This window comes from Lissotriton helveticus, chromosome 1_1, assembly GCF_964261635.1.
Source record: "Lissotriton helveticus chromosome 1_1, aLisHel1.1, whole genome shotgun sequence".
Classification (NCBI taxonomy): domain Eukaryota; kingdom Metazoa; phylum Chordata; class Amphibia; order Caudata; family Salamandridae; genus Lissotriton; species Lissotriton helveticus.
In genome coordinates, this window is record NC_136057.1 from 347,338,803 (window position 1) to 347,354,251 (window position 15,449).

Consider the following 15,449-nt stretch of genomic DNA (forward strand, 5'->3'; position numbering starts at 1 on the left):
ACAAAGAGAGGGAGAGAGAAAAAGAGGGAGAGAGAGAGAGAAAGAGGGGGAGAGAGAGAGAGGGAGAGAGAGAGAGAGAGGGAGAGAGAGAGAGAAACAGAGAGAGAGAGAGAGAGAGAGAGAGAGAGAGAAAGAGGGAGATAGAGAGAAAGAGAGGAAAAGAGAGAAAGAAGGAGAGAAAGAGAGGGAGTGAGAAAGAGAGACAGAGACAAAGAGGAAAAGAGAGGGAGAGAGAGATAGGGAGGGAGAGAGAGTGAGAGGGAGAGAGAGAGAAAGAGAGGGAGAGAGAGAGAGAGAAAGAGAGGGAGAGAGAAAGAGAGAAAGAGAGGGAGAGAGAGTGGGAAAGAGGAGAGAAAGAGAGAAATAGAGGGAGAGAGAGAGAGGGAGAGAGAGGGAGAGAAAGAGAGAAAGAGAGGGAGAGAGCGAGAGAGAGGGAAAGAGAGGGAGAGAGAGAGAGAGAAAGAGAAAAAGAGAGAAAGAGAGGGAGAGAGAGAGTGCTGACACTGCGGACCCAGGCCTCACTGCTCACCTGCTGCCACCAGTGTGTCTTCAACCACATACCAGTATACACTGTAGTCCACCAGGTCCCTTATATGAAACAGAGTCCAAAGTCATAAATTGCAGAGTCCATACAGTTGCACACGGCATCATCGCTTGCCTGCCCCTGTGCACACAGGCTGCTGTACCCCAGCCCCTCCTGCCGCCCAGCGGTGATTGCCCGCCCCTGCGCACCAGGCCTCACTGCTCATCTTCCGCCACCGGCGTGTCTCCAAGAGGGCCCACCACATGCCGGTGCAAGCTTCAAGCCCGAGGCCCGCGACCATGGTAGCCTCCAGATTATGAAGCCCCGCACCGTGGGCCACCAGGTCACACACTTGATTCTGAGTCTTGGTTTCGCAATGGCAGGGACCATATCAGTGCACACAGCATCATCGCAGGCTGCACACACCCTCAGCTCTTTAGGTGCCACTAACTCTGTGACCCGCGAGGCAACGCCACGTGGTGGTAGGCCCGCACACTGCCCGTTGGCTCAGGTCTACACTGAGGTCCAGCAGGGCTCACACAAATCCTTACCAGTCCAGACCGCCAGGACAGGGCATCATCGCAGGCTGCACACCCGCTCAGCTCTTTAGGTGCCCCTACCTCAGTGCACCGAGAGTCACCGCCCCCTGGCAATGTGCCTGTGCCAGCCGCAGTGTATCCAGTGCCACCAAGTCTGTGCACCGCCAGTCATGGACCCTTTATGATTGAGCCTTGTGGTGCGTACGCTAACATGTCACCTCCGGCACTGGGGAATGTGATGTGGTAGGGCCCTAGGCCGTCGTGCATAAATAATAACCACAAGGATACGCCCAGATAGAGTGGTAATGGCATCCAGGACGTGCGCCCAGCCCTTTTTATTGGTAGGGTCACATGTCCTGTGACGCGTGTGCTGGATGGGTGTGGTGTGGGTGTAAACCAGCCTTGAGGGAGTGGCTGTGGCCTGCTGACAACTAGACCTGTGATCAGCAGATCACTATAGGGAAGACCTGGGGCATGTAGCGTTGTCCCCCCTGTGAGCGTAAGCGGAGTGGGCTGACCTGGCCTATGCCAATCCAGCGTAAGTGTGTGAACAATGACCCGGGGCACTGGGCGTGGTTGTTTCTGTCCTGGGCTGGACAAGGAAGTAACTAATGCGTGTGTCTCTGTTGTAGTGTCAGCAACACCCGGATCGCAATCGGCAATGTGTTGACTCAAGTCCCACAACATGGGCAACATGGATGTGAGGGGGAATCACTGACCCTACATTCATCCATACTACCACACTTGAATGATCATAGACATGACACATCTGTGTGAATATGAATGTTTAATGCACATTCAGAGGAGTGTTGTAGCTGGAGCAGTACAGGGCAATGCAAACCCCACTTCACATTGTTGGCCCATGGAGAGCCTGCCAGAGTCCTCTAGGGAATGACTAGTTCATCGGAAGAGGAAGAGTACAGTCCACAGTCTGAATGCTGTGTCATTGGTAACCAAACAGAATATGGCAGTCCATGTCGAGGGCCAAGGTGAGTGTCGCAGAGTGTATCGGGGGTCAGTGGAAGGTGATGATGCAGAGAGCAGAACCAAGCAGAAACCGGCCATATGGCAGAGATGAATGCTACTGCGTCCTTCTTACCACGAAGGTATATTCGTCCGCATCTTCATCCTCTGCTGTTTCATATGCCTCACATGTGGGTGGTGGTGTTCTGTCTCCAGCACTGTGTGGCAGTGATACCTCAGGGGCCAGAGTGGGAATGTCTGCCGGATTGTGTGGCACTGACACTTCAGGGGTCAGAGATGTGGATGGAGTGGTAGCAGCAGCATACATCAGCGCCAGGCCTTGTGGCAGCAATGCCATGAGGAGGGTCTTTAGGGCATTGAGGAACCCAGCTACCTCTCGCTGGTGTGCAGCCTTGGAAGCCGCTCTTTCCGCCTGCGTCCGCTCCATGTTCTCCATGATCCTCTACATGTGTCCCAACTCCCAGGGGACATCGCTGGAGCCACTCTGACTAGACAGTTGTTCTTGTCTCTGAGTCAGGACTCCAGCAATGCCAAGCATGGATCGTTGGAGAGCATGGAGCGAACTGTGGGTGTCTGTTAGGGACCGTGAGTGGTCCCTGATGGGACTTAGACACCCACGTATGGCATCTAGTTTGGCTGCCATGCTGTCAAACCCCACCCACACCTGTTCAACCAGCTTCTCCTGGCACCCCAACACACAACGTTGTGTTCTTTGTGGGGGTCCTGGGAGGCAGCCGTGGTGGTGGGTGCTGCCTGCTGCGTGGTCTGTGCAGGGGCTGGGGTCTCCTCATTGCAGCTGGGCTGCCCTGCTCCTGGAGGTGGGTTGACGTAGCTGTTAATGAACTCTTGGAGGGCATCGGTGTCGAAGGTGTAGTGGTTCTCTTTGTCATCAGAGGAGCGATGTTTGGCCTGCTCTGCAGGAGGTGTTGGTTTTCCCTCTGCAACGTGAAGGGGAGATGTAGTTTAACATTGTGTTCACATGTATGTTGACACATTGTACATGTTTACATACAGACTGCATGACAGTGTACATTGTGACTGTTTGGGAGGAGCTGCCTATTTGATGCGGGACAGTGGACATTTCGACAACATCACAGATGTGTGTTTGTACTTGTACATTGTCAACTCACGTTTCCCTGCAATGCCAAATGTGATTGGCCAGTTTCTACACACAAGCTGCACCAGTTGTGACCTCTGTTCTGTTGTGGACATGTTGCGGTTTGTACCACAATGTTGTCAATGTTGATGTGCTCTCATGTTATGTGTGTGCGCTGCATTTTGGGAGAGTCACCTCTGCAGCTCTGTTTTTGCTGCCCCTTATCCCTTTCATGCAGTGTGCCTTTGACTTCTGTGCTTATACAGTGCTGAGATGTTACATACTTGGGTACATTGGTCTCTTGGTGTGAGTTGGGGGTCTGGGGCATGGTTTGCCCACAGATGTGCTATACTTAATTGTGCATATGTGCCATTGTGCCCATCTCCCTCGTCCCCCCAGTCCCTGGTCGTTACTCACCCTGGTGCTATTGTGTCAGGTCATGTTGAGCAGTGTCCGGCCCCCCAACTCCTGCCACGATCTCCCCACTGATGACTGTGGACACCATTTCCTCCATCTCGTCCAGCTCCTCCTGTGGCGCTGGACTCCCAAGTCCAGTCTGAATTGCTGCCTTCCGGTTGTTGGCGAGTTTCAGCTTGGTGTTGCGCTTCACATCATTCCAGCGCCTCTTGACCTCTTCCATTGTCCTCTTCAGCACTCCAACTGCATTCACCTTGTCCATGATGGACTGCCATATTCCATTTTTTATTGCCAATGACACAGTGGGCGTGACGAACAGTAGTTGATGGTGTTCTACCACCATCTGTTTTCCTGCGGACTGAACCGCATCTTCCTCTTATTCTTGTTCTTGCCCTTCCCTGATTCTGAGGTCCCAGGCAGGTCCTCCGGGGGGGCTTGTGGGGTTCTGGTTGTCTTCTGTACTTGTTCCGGCTACCTCCATTGTGCTTTGCTGTTTTGCTTTTGATTGTTTTTTTTCTACTTTTATAGTGATTATTCCCACCTGACGTGTGTGACTTGCAGGCCTGGCGAAGATTATCGCAGATTTTTTTTATCACAGTTGGGCCCATCGCTACTTTTTGCGCGTTGGGGTTTACATTTTTTATCGCCGTCCCAGTGAATTTATCGTGGACATTTGACGTGTTATCGGGAACATATCGCATGTTATCGCCGTGTTGTGAATTGGATGTTAACACAGTTATTTACCCGCGACAGACGGCGATATGAAGCATTGCGATAACCGATTTTGGCGAGGATTATCGCAAGTTCTTGAGAATATCCCCCATTGTGTCTTTAACAATCACTGATCCCCACTCACAACTACTGGTATACAGGGGAGCTGAGTTGAATTCCTGGGATACAAGTGTTCTGCCTTAATAAATAAGTTTCACCTGCTGTACTATTAATAGAAACATTCCTAACTCACTCCCACAAACATACCAACATTTTAGAAGGGAAAAGTGGGAGATGTAAAATAAAAATATTCAGGAGAATGTATTTCTTCTAACGACTTCTATTGAAGCAGAAGCTATTTCAGGAGGGAGACACCCAAAAGTAAGCCATTTTTTGCTTTAAAAAAATCAGGATTTGTCCGTCTGATTCGGGTCTATTGGCATTCATGCTCCCTCTTAAAATTTCCCCTCATTAGCACATCTTTACTCGCTCTCTCTCTTTCATTTAATCATACTCCCTCACACTCACTCATTGATTCTCATACTCCTTCACTGTGATTGACACTCTCAAACACTGAATTAACACACAGACTCTCACTCAATCTCATTCTCTTTCACTTACTCACAAACACACTTTCACTTACACATGTACAGAGAAACAATGCTATGTTTTATTTACTTAACTTTCCCCCTTTTGATGGCAACTGGAAGGCTCCATGGAAGCAGCAGAGAAGGAATCCAGCACTGGGCATTGGAATCAGCAAGCTATGATTCCCAACAAGAAGCCCAACGGAGCAGCAGGGCCAAGAACCACCTCAAGACAGCTGGGTTAGAGTACGTGCAGGGCTCCCTTGTGCTCGGGAGCGGAAAGTGAGGCTGCTCCCTCCAATCAGGGCGCTGCTCTCCGCATGAGAGCGGTGCCAGGATTGGTGCCCACACTGCTTACAGTTCCTGAGAAGAGTTACAGAGTGGAGGACGTCGGTTCAGGTAAGTTTTAAAATATTATTTGCGCCCCCACTCCCCGTAGATGCCAGCTACCACTGTGAAGCCCTCTCCCGTTGTCTTCACTGGAAGCACAGCCCTATAAGAAGCTGGCCAGTGCAGGAAATCCTGCCCCTACTGTGCTCTGTGTGGCTCCTTATTGGCCTCAGGGATGCACTGATGTGTGCCCTGACAGTCCTAGTTTGGTATACAACCTTTACAACGAAACTTTTACAACTAACTACCATTACAACGCAACTTTTACAACGCAAACTATTACAACGGATTGCTCTGGGGGGCGCTCTAGGATAGGGAATAGGTTAATTTACTATCCAATAACCTTCCCTACTATCCACGGAGGCTGGAGTTGGAATAGTAAATTAAACTATTCACTATCCAGCGCCCAAAAGCATTATGCGTTGTAATGGTATGCGTTGTAAAACTTACGATGTGAAGGTAGGCGTTGTAACGTCATATATCCTCCTAGTTTAGCAGATATACTGTGCTGCCTGAGGCATGCGCAGTATGCCTGCTAAATAAAATGGATTATGCCTGTGTAAGGAGATCTTAGCTAAACTACACTCCTCCCAAACGTAATCTAGATATTCATATACAGTGCTATGCTTTTAAACAACACTCTGTAAATTTATTGTTGTCAGCTCCCTCAGGCCCCTCCTCCTCTTGGAGCATAGGCCAAGAGGGTTGGCCTGCGCACTGGCAGTATTCATAAATACACTAAAGTCGTGTTCTAATGAACACCCTGATAAGTACAATAATTAACAGTGTGGGCAAAGGCTTACAGCATTATGTGTTGCCCTACAGGTGGCACAGCTCTACCCTGAAGACCCTAAAGAGGAACCACCATTGAGGGCTGCACAGCCAATGCAAGGACTGATAGAAGGAGAAGAGGCAGGAACTGGGACCCAATGTGTGCCCCCAGCATTAAAGGCGATAGAACCATGTCTGAACATTGTCAGACAAAATATATAAGTAACCTAATTTGAAGCTCTATTTATCTTACTTTTGATAATAAGGTGGGTCCCCTTTCACTTTTTCCTAAGTTAAGATTTAGATTCTGTTTTTCACACATTTGTGCTATGAAAAAGGAAGCTTTTTTATTCTTCACAACCATGTAGGGATCATTCGAAATATTTCCCCCAGCCTGGACAGGAAACTTCTTACCAAAACAGAGGGGTGCCATTAGATTGTTTAACTTAATTCACAAAGTGACAGAAGTTTAATCAGGGAGAGTCATGAAAGTAAACTCAGAATAGACATGTGACAAGACACAATTGCACCTGGCCATCATCTTCTTTCAATAATTCATATAAAACTCAATAAGTTGTAGGCAACATCCAGCCACTGTGTTCAACTTGGGGGATCAAAATGAAATACAATTCAGGAGGAAGTGCCTCGTGTGACTGATTAGTATTGACAAACCAGCTAACTCTGATAAGTCCCACCGTGCTATGTCTGTTGCCACACAATCAGTGGTGCAGAATTGTCAGGATAAAATACCGAAAACATAATATTAACAGGTAAGATTTTCTATACCTGTCTACACATATATGTACCTACATGGTACATTTCTCTTCGAGATACGTAGATTTGGAGTTAGGAATAGTAAATCTATACTTTCTTAAATGCACTTACATTCCGATATTTTGTCCCTCGAGATTCTGTCCTCGATATTTTTGTACCAAAATATTGTTTGTGTCAATATTCAGTAGCACAACTGTCGGTTCTCCCACTAGTCCTTCATCCACATGAACCCTTTTGCAACATTAATTGCCAGCTTAATTGCAATATACATCTAGACATTTTAGCATTGTCATTTTATTATAGTTCCAAAGTGCAGCTGTGGTCAATTTTACTGCGCGCCCAGGTTGCTTCAGTATTTCATTGTGCCTCAGGACAGGCAGTCCTCATGGTACAGCACCTGCAACACATAGTGCACCTGTTCAAGGTGTCACACATGAGATGAACCACTTGACAGCTATGTTTTAAAATTGTACAGCATAATCTAGTCCATTAAAAAAAGCTGTGCTTCTTCCACATGCAAAACCAAAAGTACCCTCTACTCAAATCTTTTGACATGATTCATTGTATCATTCAGATCAGACATTAAACCAAGGATTTGACAAAGTTTTAGACCACACTTCACTAATAAACATGGACACTATAAGTACAGCCTTTCCTAACTAGAAGACTGTATAAAATAGATGGGTACAAAAGGGGGTGGTGATGGACGGAGCATCTGAACCAATCAAACACTCACACCCAGTCAACAGATCTGGGTTTAATCCATCACCGTTCTTTAGCCCACTCTGCCACCCTAGTTCAGACATGGCCATATGCAAATCAGTCTGACCCTGTGCCTCATGGGAACAGTCCAGCCCGAACTGCCAAGCCATGCCTTCCCTGGACCGGAAACAAGCTTCCGAGGACTGGCTTCTGGCATTTCAGCCGTCTTCAGCCCGGCTCGCTTGAATCCAGTGGCGAAGTGAGCCCGAAACCGGTCCCAGGATGCTTGTTTCCGGTCCAGGGAAGACATGGCTTGGCAGTTCGGGCTGGACTGTTCCCATGAGGCACAAGGTCAAGACTGAATTGCATATAGCTTTGTCTGAACTGGGGTGGCGACGTGAGCTAAAGAATGATGATGGATTCAACCCAGATCTGTGACTGGGGGTGAGTGTCTGAAAAGTTTCAGCGCTCCATCCATCATTTCCTTGTGTTTGCTTAGCACCTTGAAGAGTGGCATGAGATTCTATCACACACAAAACAGGTAAGGCAAAGTTGCTTACGTACTTAAGAGGGAGTGAGGAGAGTTAACTAAGTACTATATCACTGTTAGGGTTTGTTCAATCAACCTAGCACAACCTCATACTGTGTATTAATGGTTAACTTCATTTTTGTGTTTTTACTCCTTGATATAAATCTTTTAGCTAACTCAGATTTAATTCCCCTTTATTTTGTTGTAAGTGCGTGTTAAATACTGTTTATAAATGTGCTTACAAATGTGCTTGTACAATTGTAGAAAATCATGAGCAGCCTAAAGACAGGTTGCAAGTGTTGTATTGCAAAGGGCACATTTGCATAAGCAGCACGTTTTCATCTCAAGCACCGAGTCATCCTGGCACATTTCATCCCAAGCGCTGAGTCATCCTGGCACGTTTCAAGCACCCCACTCTAACGGAATAACCCCACCCATCTCACTCCCTATGAAAGACTGGCATAAGAAACGAGACGCGCTTGCGTTGGTTAGCGTTTCTTCCCTTACCTGATTTCCAGCACAAACGCGTCTCCAGAGAGCATCCTGTTCCTTCGACGGCACGGCTTCCTGTTGAGCTCTGCTCTGAGCTTTTCCTGTTCCGGAGTTGACTCCGGTTTCCAAGACAACTTCAAAAACATCCTGAAGCTTCTGTCCTCTCTCCAGTCCAGTCCTCAAAATCTTCCGACCTGAAACAAAAGAAAGAAAATAGACAAGTAAGATCTTTCCAATTTTACATGTTGTGAAATGTAAAGCATGCATAAAGGTTTACTTATCTTCAGTTTTCCTGAATAGAAAGGAATCAGATTCTTTAAACTGCAAGACATATCTGCAAGAACTAAGAAATTCACCAAAAAGTTAATTGCACAAGAAAAGACGCATTCTAAATAAGGGCAAGAGTGAACATTTTAATGAATCTTTCATGGACAATATTAATAGGACTTTTTTTTAAATAACTTTTAGTAAGATTCTGGTAAAAAGTATTATTAAGAGTTATTTGAGTAATAACACGTACAAATGTTTAACAATATTTTATTCCTCACAACATAAATAAGAAGTAACAGTTTCAAGTTACTCTTCAGTGAAAAGGAAATCTCGTGATATTTGAAAAGTGTCATAATATAAAAGGTATTTTAGAAATTACCGTATGCATATAAAATTGTAAAACTATAGGAAGAATATAAAAGATAGAACAGCAGTGCTAAAATAATTGTTCATAATATTTATAGCCATCAAAATATTGAAGAATAACATCTTCCAAAGCATTAAGCAGAAATCTAAGTAGAGGAAGCATTGCATCTACTGAAGCAGCAACAGTGGTGTGTTTCTTTTATTTTTTTGTATTATTTTGTCCCATTTTCCCCCTTCCCCAGGAGATCTTTTCTAGCCAAACTGAATATTCATGTGCAGTTTAGGCTGGCATAGGTTTTTGGGGGCATAGGGAGTAATCCTCGCATCTCTCAAGTGGAATAACTGGGATTTCAGGTGAGTGAAGACTTAACAATCACCCCCCCTAACAAAACATAAACATACATAATGTACAACACTACTGGAAGAAAAGGCCAAACCACCTATGAAATTATCATACATTCATATTCTTACATTGAATGATGAACTCTCACTTATCTAGTAAAGTAATATTTATTATTGGGTTTCCCGGCTAGCACTGGAAACCATAGAACCTTCCCCGGTTTTATTGCCAGTCTGTGCGGAATTTCTGAATCTCAGCACTTCTTCGACGTCGGCACAGAGTCTGCCTTTTTTTCTTATATGCGGCCCATTTTCATGACTGTATTCTCTTTCCATTTATATCAGCGCGCATCATTTTTCGGATTATTTATAATATGGAATAGTTTATCCACTATCATCGTTCCCGTGCTCTGTTGCATTCTCCTGTGCGGACCACACTGCGTGGCATTTTAGTATCATTAATCAGAAGAGCGCCCCGTTGATCCAGCTTTATAACTGTGTGTTTAATATCCTGAACTATCGGCTACATTGTACCATCTTTAAAATATCAGAATTTCGCATTTTTGTGATGTAATTAAACAATACCATATATACGAAGGCGGACCGCTTATTACTCCATCTAGGTACTATTTCGTGATTTCTTCTTTTTTGATCATCACCTGTATGAACTCAGCCTGGCTCCTGGTGTTATCCACCTGTTTTGTTATAGACGGTAACCTGATGAAGGCCCACAAGTCGAAACGCGCCTAGTTCTTTACTCTACCGCATTGCCTCTATCATGTTTACTGTTGTCTATTGGTGATTTTATTGTCCTATGTATAGTCATTAAATCTTTTGCAGTATAGTCTATGTTTCACAATTTAATGTATATGAATATATGAATAAGATGAATTCTAAACATTCAGTATCATTTTTATAAATTGGGGAAAAATAATTAATAAAATGGATCAATAATTCTTTTTCTATCACCCATGTGTCACTGGTTATAATTATATGAGATGTTATTATTTCACTATCATTGCTGTCACCTAGATTATATGTCTTTGTCATTTATGTCCTAAGTTAGCTATAGATTGCTTCTCAAATGTATAAAAGATAGAACAGCAGTGCTAAAATAAATGTTCATAATATTTATAGCCATCAAAATATTGAAGAATAACATCTTCCAAAGCATTAAGTAGTACTCCCAGTCTCCTGATTATGGGCTCCCCAGTTGGAGTGAGACTATATCCATTTGTTGGACTGTCAGACCAATATTAAAACATTGTATGGGTGGACTAAGGATTTTTTTTATTGTGTTTTTGTACTACAGGACTAAAACAGAAGTGTCAAAAAACAAACCCTGCTTGACTTTTCAATCTATCTGTTGTGCCACTCGTATGTTGACCTCATGAGGTAGACACCATCCTCAGGATTACAGGGCTGAGTATCTCAAACTAAGTATTGTGAAACAGTCGCTGCTGCCTTGGGCATTTTTTGCAAAGGTATTCTGTATATTCTTTGTTTTTCATATAAGAAAGGACAACAGCAGTGGCAACATCCCTTCTCAATTGAACCGGTACATAACTCACCCAGCCCTTTATAAGCTTCAATATTTCTTTTTCAATCAGATGTGGAGTTCAGGCATGTTTCGAAGATGACAGGTCTTGTGCCCAATCTATGTGCTCTTTAAATATTTATTTAAACTGATTGTGGCAAGTCTAACACTTAGATATAATGGTTTGAAAAAACTCATTTGGATCACTCCCTTCTGATCCTTCTAGCAGGACCTAAAGTCTAAGATTATTCCTCCTGTCATGATTTTCCAAAGCTTCTGCTTGTTTTTGAAGAAGATATATTTGTGACTACATTTTGTTCATGTTTGGATTAGAATTATATAGGTCCCTCACTTTTTGTTCAATGCCAATCATTCTGTTTTCTGAGTGAATCCAGTGTTTGTAACCTTATAAGTTTTTTTTTAAAAAACATCTGTTTATTATGGTTTTTGATTACAGTGAGTCAGTCATAGCATCATAACAATCAAGTCCAGGTACATCTTGGGTCTATATATAGTACATAAAATACAGTTTAAGGTTCTCCGATTTTTCTTGGTCTCTTTACATCATAATAACGATCATAGTTCCGCAGGGTACTTGGGTGCCTTGTTTCCTAAACATACAAGAGTTTCAAATATCTCTATCTCTACTGTACATGTAATGTTGTGTCTCTACAACCATGCTACGTAGCCACTCCCACTTTCAGAACTAGTCAAATGGGATATAATACATGCATCAAATTTAGTCACGTCTATAACATTCCATCCGCTTTTCCCTCAACGCCATCTATTAATTTGAATTTGAATTTAAAAACATTTGTACAGCGCACTTTTACCCAGCGGTTTCATGGCGCTAATATTACAATCATTGTTGTTCTGTCCCGCTTAATGCTATGCTCCGGGGTGCGTAAGCAGGTAACACGACAAGGGGGCCCAAATATCTCTAGGTCTGGATGTCAATGGCAGCAGTTCAGCATACGTAGTAAGGCGCTCTTGGCACATAATCAAATCATCCATCCATTTCTTAAATTTAGGTGCCCTTCCCCTACTCCAGTGGCAAGCCACTCTTCTTTTAGCCATTAGCATCGCCAATGCAACAAATTTTCTATGTTCTGCCTTCAGGGGTTTGACAAAACCCAACAATTGTATGGCATGAAATACCTGATCCCAGTACACCCTTATCTCTGGACAATCCCACGCCAAGCGCAGGAAGTCTGCCCCTTCAGCGCCACAACTATCACAGCTATCAGTGTCTCTAAGTTTATATTTACACATCTTGACTGGCGTGTAATATAGTCGATGTAAAAATGTATAATGTATTATATGGAGCCTGCTGCTGGCCGATACCCTCTCAGTCTGCAAACATATTAACCTTATTAGTTTCTTCAATACTCTTCTAAGAATAATTCCTTGGATAAGGAGGAAGGTATTTTGACTGGTGAAAGAGGATCATTATTTAGGGGCTTATGTGTAGAGCGGCTAGGGGTTTAATGTCATTTTAGTTGTAAGTGGTCTGGAAGTGTTTGCTACTCAAACCAGTTTTGGTAACAAGGATGAGGCATTTACATTTTGCTTGCCAGTATGAGGTTCTTCCATAGTTTCAGGAGAAGATCCTTCTAAGGTCAAAGTATTTCCAGAAGATTGAGAAGAAGAAGTAGTGTTAGTTAATTTGTATTTTCTAATTTTGCCCATGCAGAAACCTATCTGATGAAATATTGGTTATAACTATATCTCAGCTGAAACTAAAGTCATCTGAAAGTAGTATCTAGAAGCTTGATGGTATTGACAATTTTCACCGAGCCTGCGTCATCCACATGGATAATGGTATTTGTCAGTAAGTGAAAATGAAAGAGTATGATCCCTTATACAATGGTAGGATGACTTAGTGATAGCAGACAATGAAAAGAGCATTTGGCGTGTGTAATTCTCTAAACCGGCTGCTACAACAGGTAACAAAAAATTGAAGTTAAAAACGTTGCCTACATACACTTCAAGAAAATCAGAAAGCAATGGATTGTAACAAATATGTGAGGTGTGGCATCTTTCAAAAAGCAACAGCACACTCTAGGAGCTGACTATTACATTGCACACCCTTCTATCCTATTTGGTGTTTCAGTTTCAGTATATGTTCATTGCAATTTGTGTTTCATTTGAAGCTAGAACTTTGTCTTCCGCTGCTGGATATTTATGGCCTGCCTGTGACTTTTAATCCACAGCTTGTTAAGATTACCATCTTTTCCCTCTGTCTGTAATGCCTCTTAATAAGAATTAGCATATTAGTCTAAGCAGTGTCAGAGCTTTTGAAGTGAAATAAACAAAGTAGGTGAAAAAAGAAATGCTTCAAAGTCAGAAATATCATCTGCAGGTTCTTTATGCATGGCAGCCTCAACTGAGGAGACAGCTGGTTGCTTCATGCAGAAGGCCTTTCTGTACCAGCAACACTGAAAAATAGTTTCAGTTTCTGAATTATAGAAAGGAGTGACTCACACCTTGTTATTTTCTTGTTTTCTTATGTAGAACATAAATGCAGTGCTGTCATTGTCATACCATGCCCCACTTCACTATCCTTCCTCTCACATTCCTTTCTAATAATTTCCTTTCACATGGCTTATAGGTAACATTCTCAAAACCATCCATCAAACATTCATCTCTGTGCCACACAATTCTTTTACCCACCCATTCCGACTCGTATGTACTATTACACCCTGCTCTCTCGTTGAAATGCTCCTCTCACACATACACACAGATACACAGCCTTTCGTCTTTCAAATTTCCTTTCTCAAACAATTCCTGCTTACTTTGCCTTCTCACACACTTAACCTCTCTTTCACTGCCTTCTCTTGCTCACTTCCCTCTTTTTCTTACCCCCTTCTCACAGACACTTTCAATGTTCTGCTTCCTTACAAAGATGCATGCAAACACACAAGCATGACTATGTTTTTTATGCACCCTGTCACCAGTCCAAATATTGAATAATCCTTTTTTGAAACTTAACGCAGCTGAAAACAAAGCTGTATTCCACAATTTGGCAATAACAACTTAGCTGCCCTACTCATACAGTCTAAATAGAAACTTCTATGAGATGTTTTCGACTTAAATCAATGCATGATGATTTCAAGAAAAAACAGGAATAGTAGATTGACTTTATATACAATTAAAGGTACATGCATAAACGATTTGTAATACATAATCGATAAGTAACTAGATAAATACATGGCTGGATAAATGGACACACATAAAAGACTAAACAAATAGACAATTTATAAGCAGTATGGCTGGGAGCAGTGCCGAAGACACATTCAGTTGGAAGCAGTGGTATCACAAAACAATTAACAAATGAGCAGGAGCAGCTGGGATCTGGGCCGTCTGAAAACAACGAATTAAAAAAACAATATAAGCGCAAAGTGCGTTGTTGTGGGGAATTGCACAATAAGCCACCAAAAAAAAAAAGAAGACATTGACAAAGCTGCGGCTGAAAGCTAGGAAAAATCTATATGATGCAGTCTGTGCTAGCCGCATCTTAGCGTTTTCGCTGGCAGGAGTACTGTGGGGGGATAGGATAGGTGAAAGAGGGGCAAGCAACATCAGTGGAGGGCGAGCAACAAACAGAGCGGGTAAGGGGCACGGCACAAGCTGAAACAAAGGACAAGCAAAGAGGACCACGGGGCTAGCACAAACAACAGGGAAGGAAGAATGTGGAAGGGGCACCAGCCAAGCGAGGACGAGTGATGGGGCATGGGACAAGAACAAAGAACAATGGAGTGGGCACGGGGCAAGCACAAACAAAAGGGTGGGAGCAGGAGACAAGCAACAACAGAGCATTGGGGCCCATCGGGAGACGGGGAGGGGAAGAACCGACCGGACACAGGTATATAGTGTGTTAAAGGCCGCTTTTATTGGAAACAGGTGCATCCTGAACATACCCCAACCTTGGCCTTTGCCGCACAAAACTAGGCCTAACTAAATATGCACATATCTGTCAATCCCCCCACCCCCACCCCTAAACAGTTCCCCAACAACCTCATAAACTCCTTATCATTTACACAAACTCCTGGCTCAATGTTTTAATCTCTGCCCTCTGTACACTCCTTCCCTTCCAACCAGTCAAGCTCCTTCCTCCTATCCTACCCCCCCCATTATACTAGGGAAAAGCGCCACTCGAAAGCCTTTACCGCTTTCGACCCCCCCCCTAGGACCTCTGTACCTTCGGATATCGCTTTACCCCTATCGCCCTGTCCAACGCCTCCTTCAACTGCACCACATAAAGTTCCATCCCGTATCTAGACAAATGGACCCCATCCTCCAAGAAAAAATATATAGCTCCATACGTCAGCTCCGGGTGTTCCATCCTGCCCACCCCTTCCTTCTCACAAAAGGCCCTCATTTCCCTGTTGATCTTCCTCCTGGTTCTGTCAATCGCCCCCG

The 15,449-nt window shown here is 43.9% G+C and overlaps 1 long non-coding RNA gene across 6 annotated transcripts in view; it reads right to left on the reverse strand.

The window, feature by feature from the left end:
• Window positions 1–15,449, reverse strand: part of LOC144807864 (uncharacterized) — a 544,498-nt gene that overhangs the window by 429,114 nt on the left and 99,935 nt on the right. For 4 of the 6 annotated variants that reach the window (XR_013606496.1, XR_013606485.1, XR_013606482.1 and 1 more), the window contains one exon: window positions 8,531–8,858. The exons of the other annotated variants lie outside the window; for them this stretch is intronic. This is a non-coding gene — a long non-coding RNA (uncharacterized LOC144807864). The remainder of the gene's footprint in view (window positions 1–8,530; window positions 8,859–15,449) is intronic. 6 annotated transcript variants of the gene reach the window in all.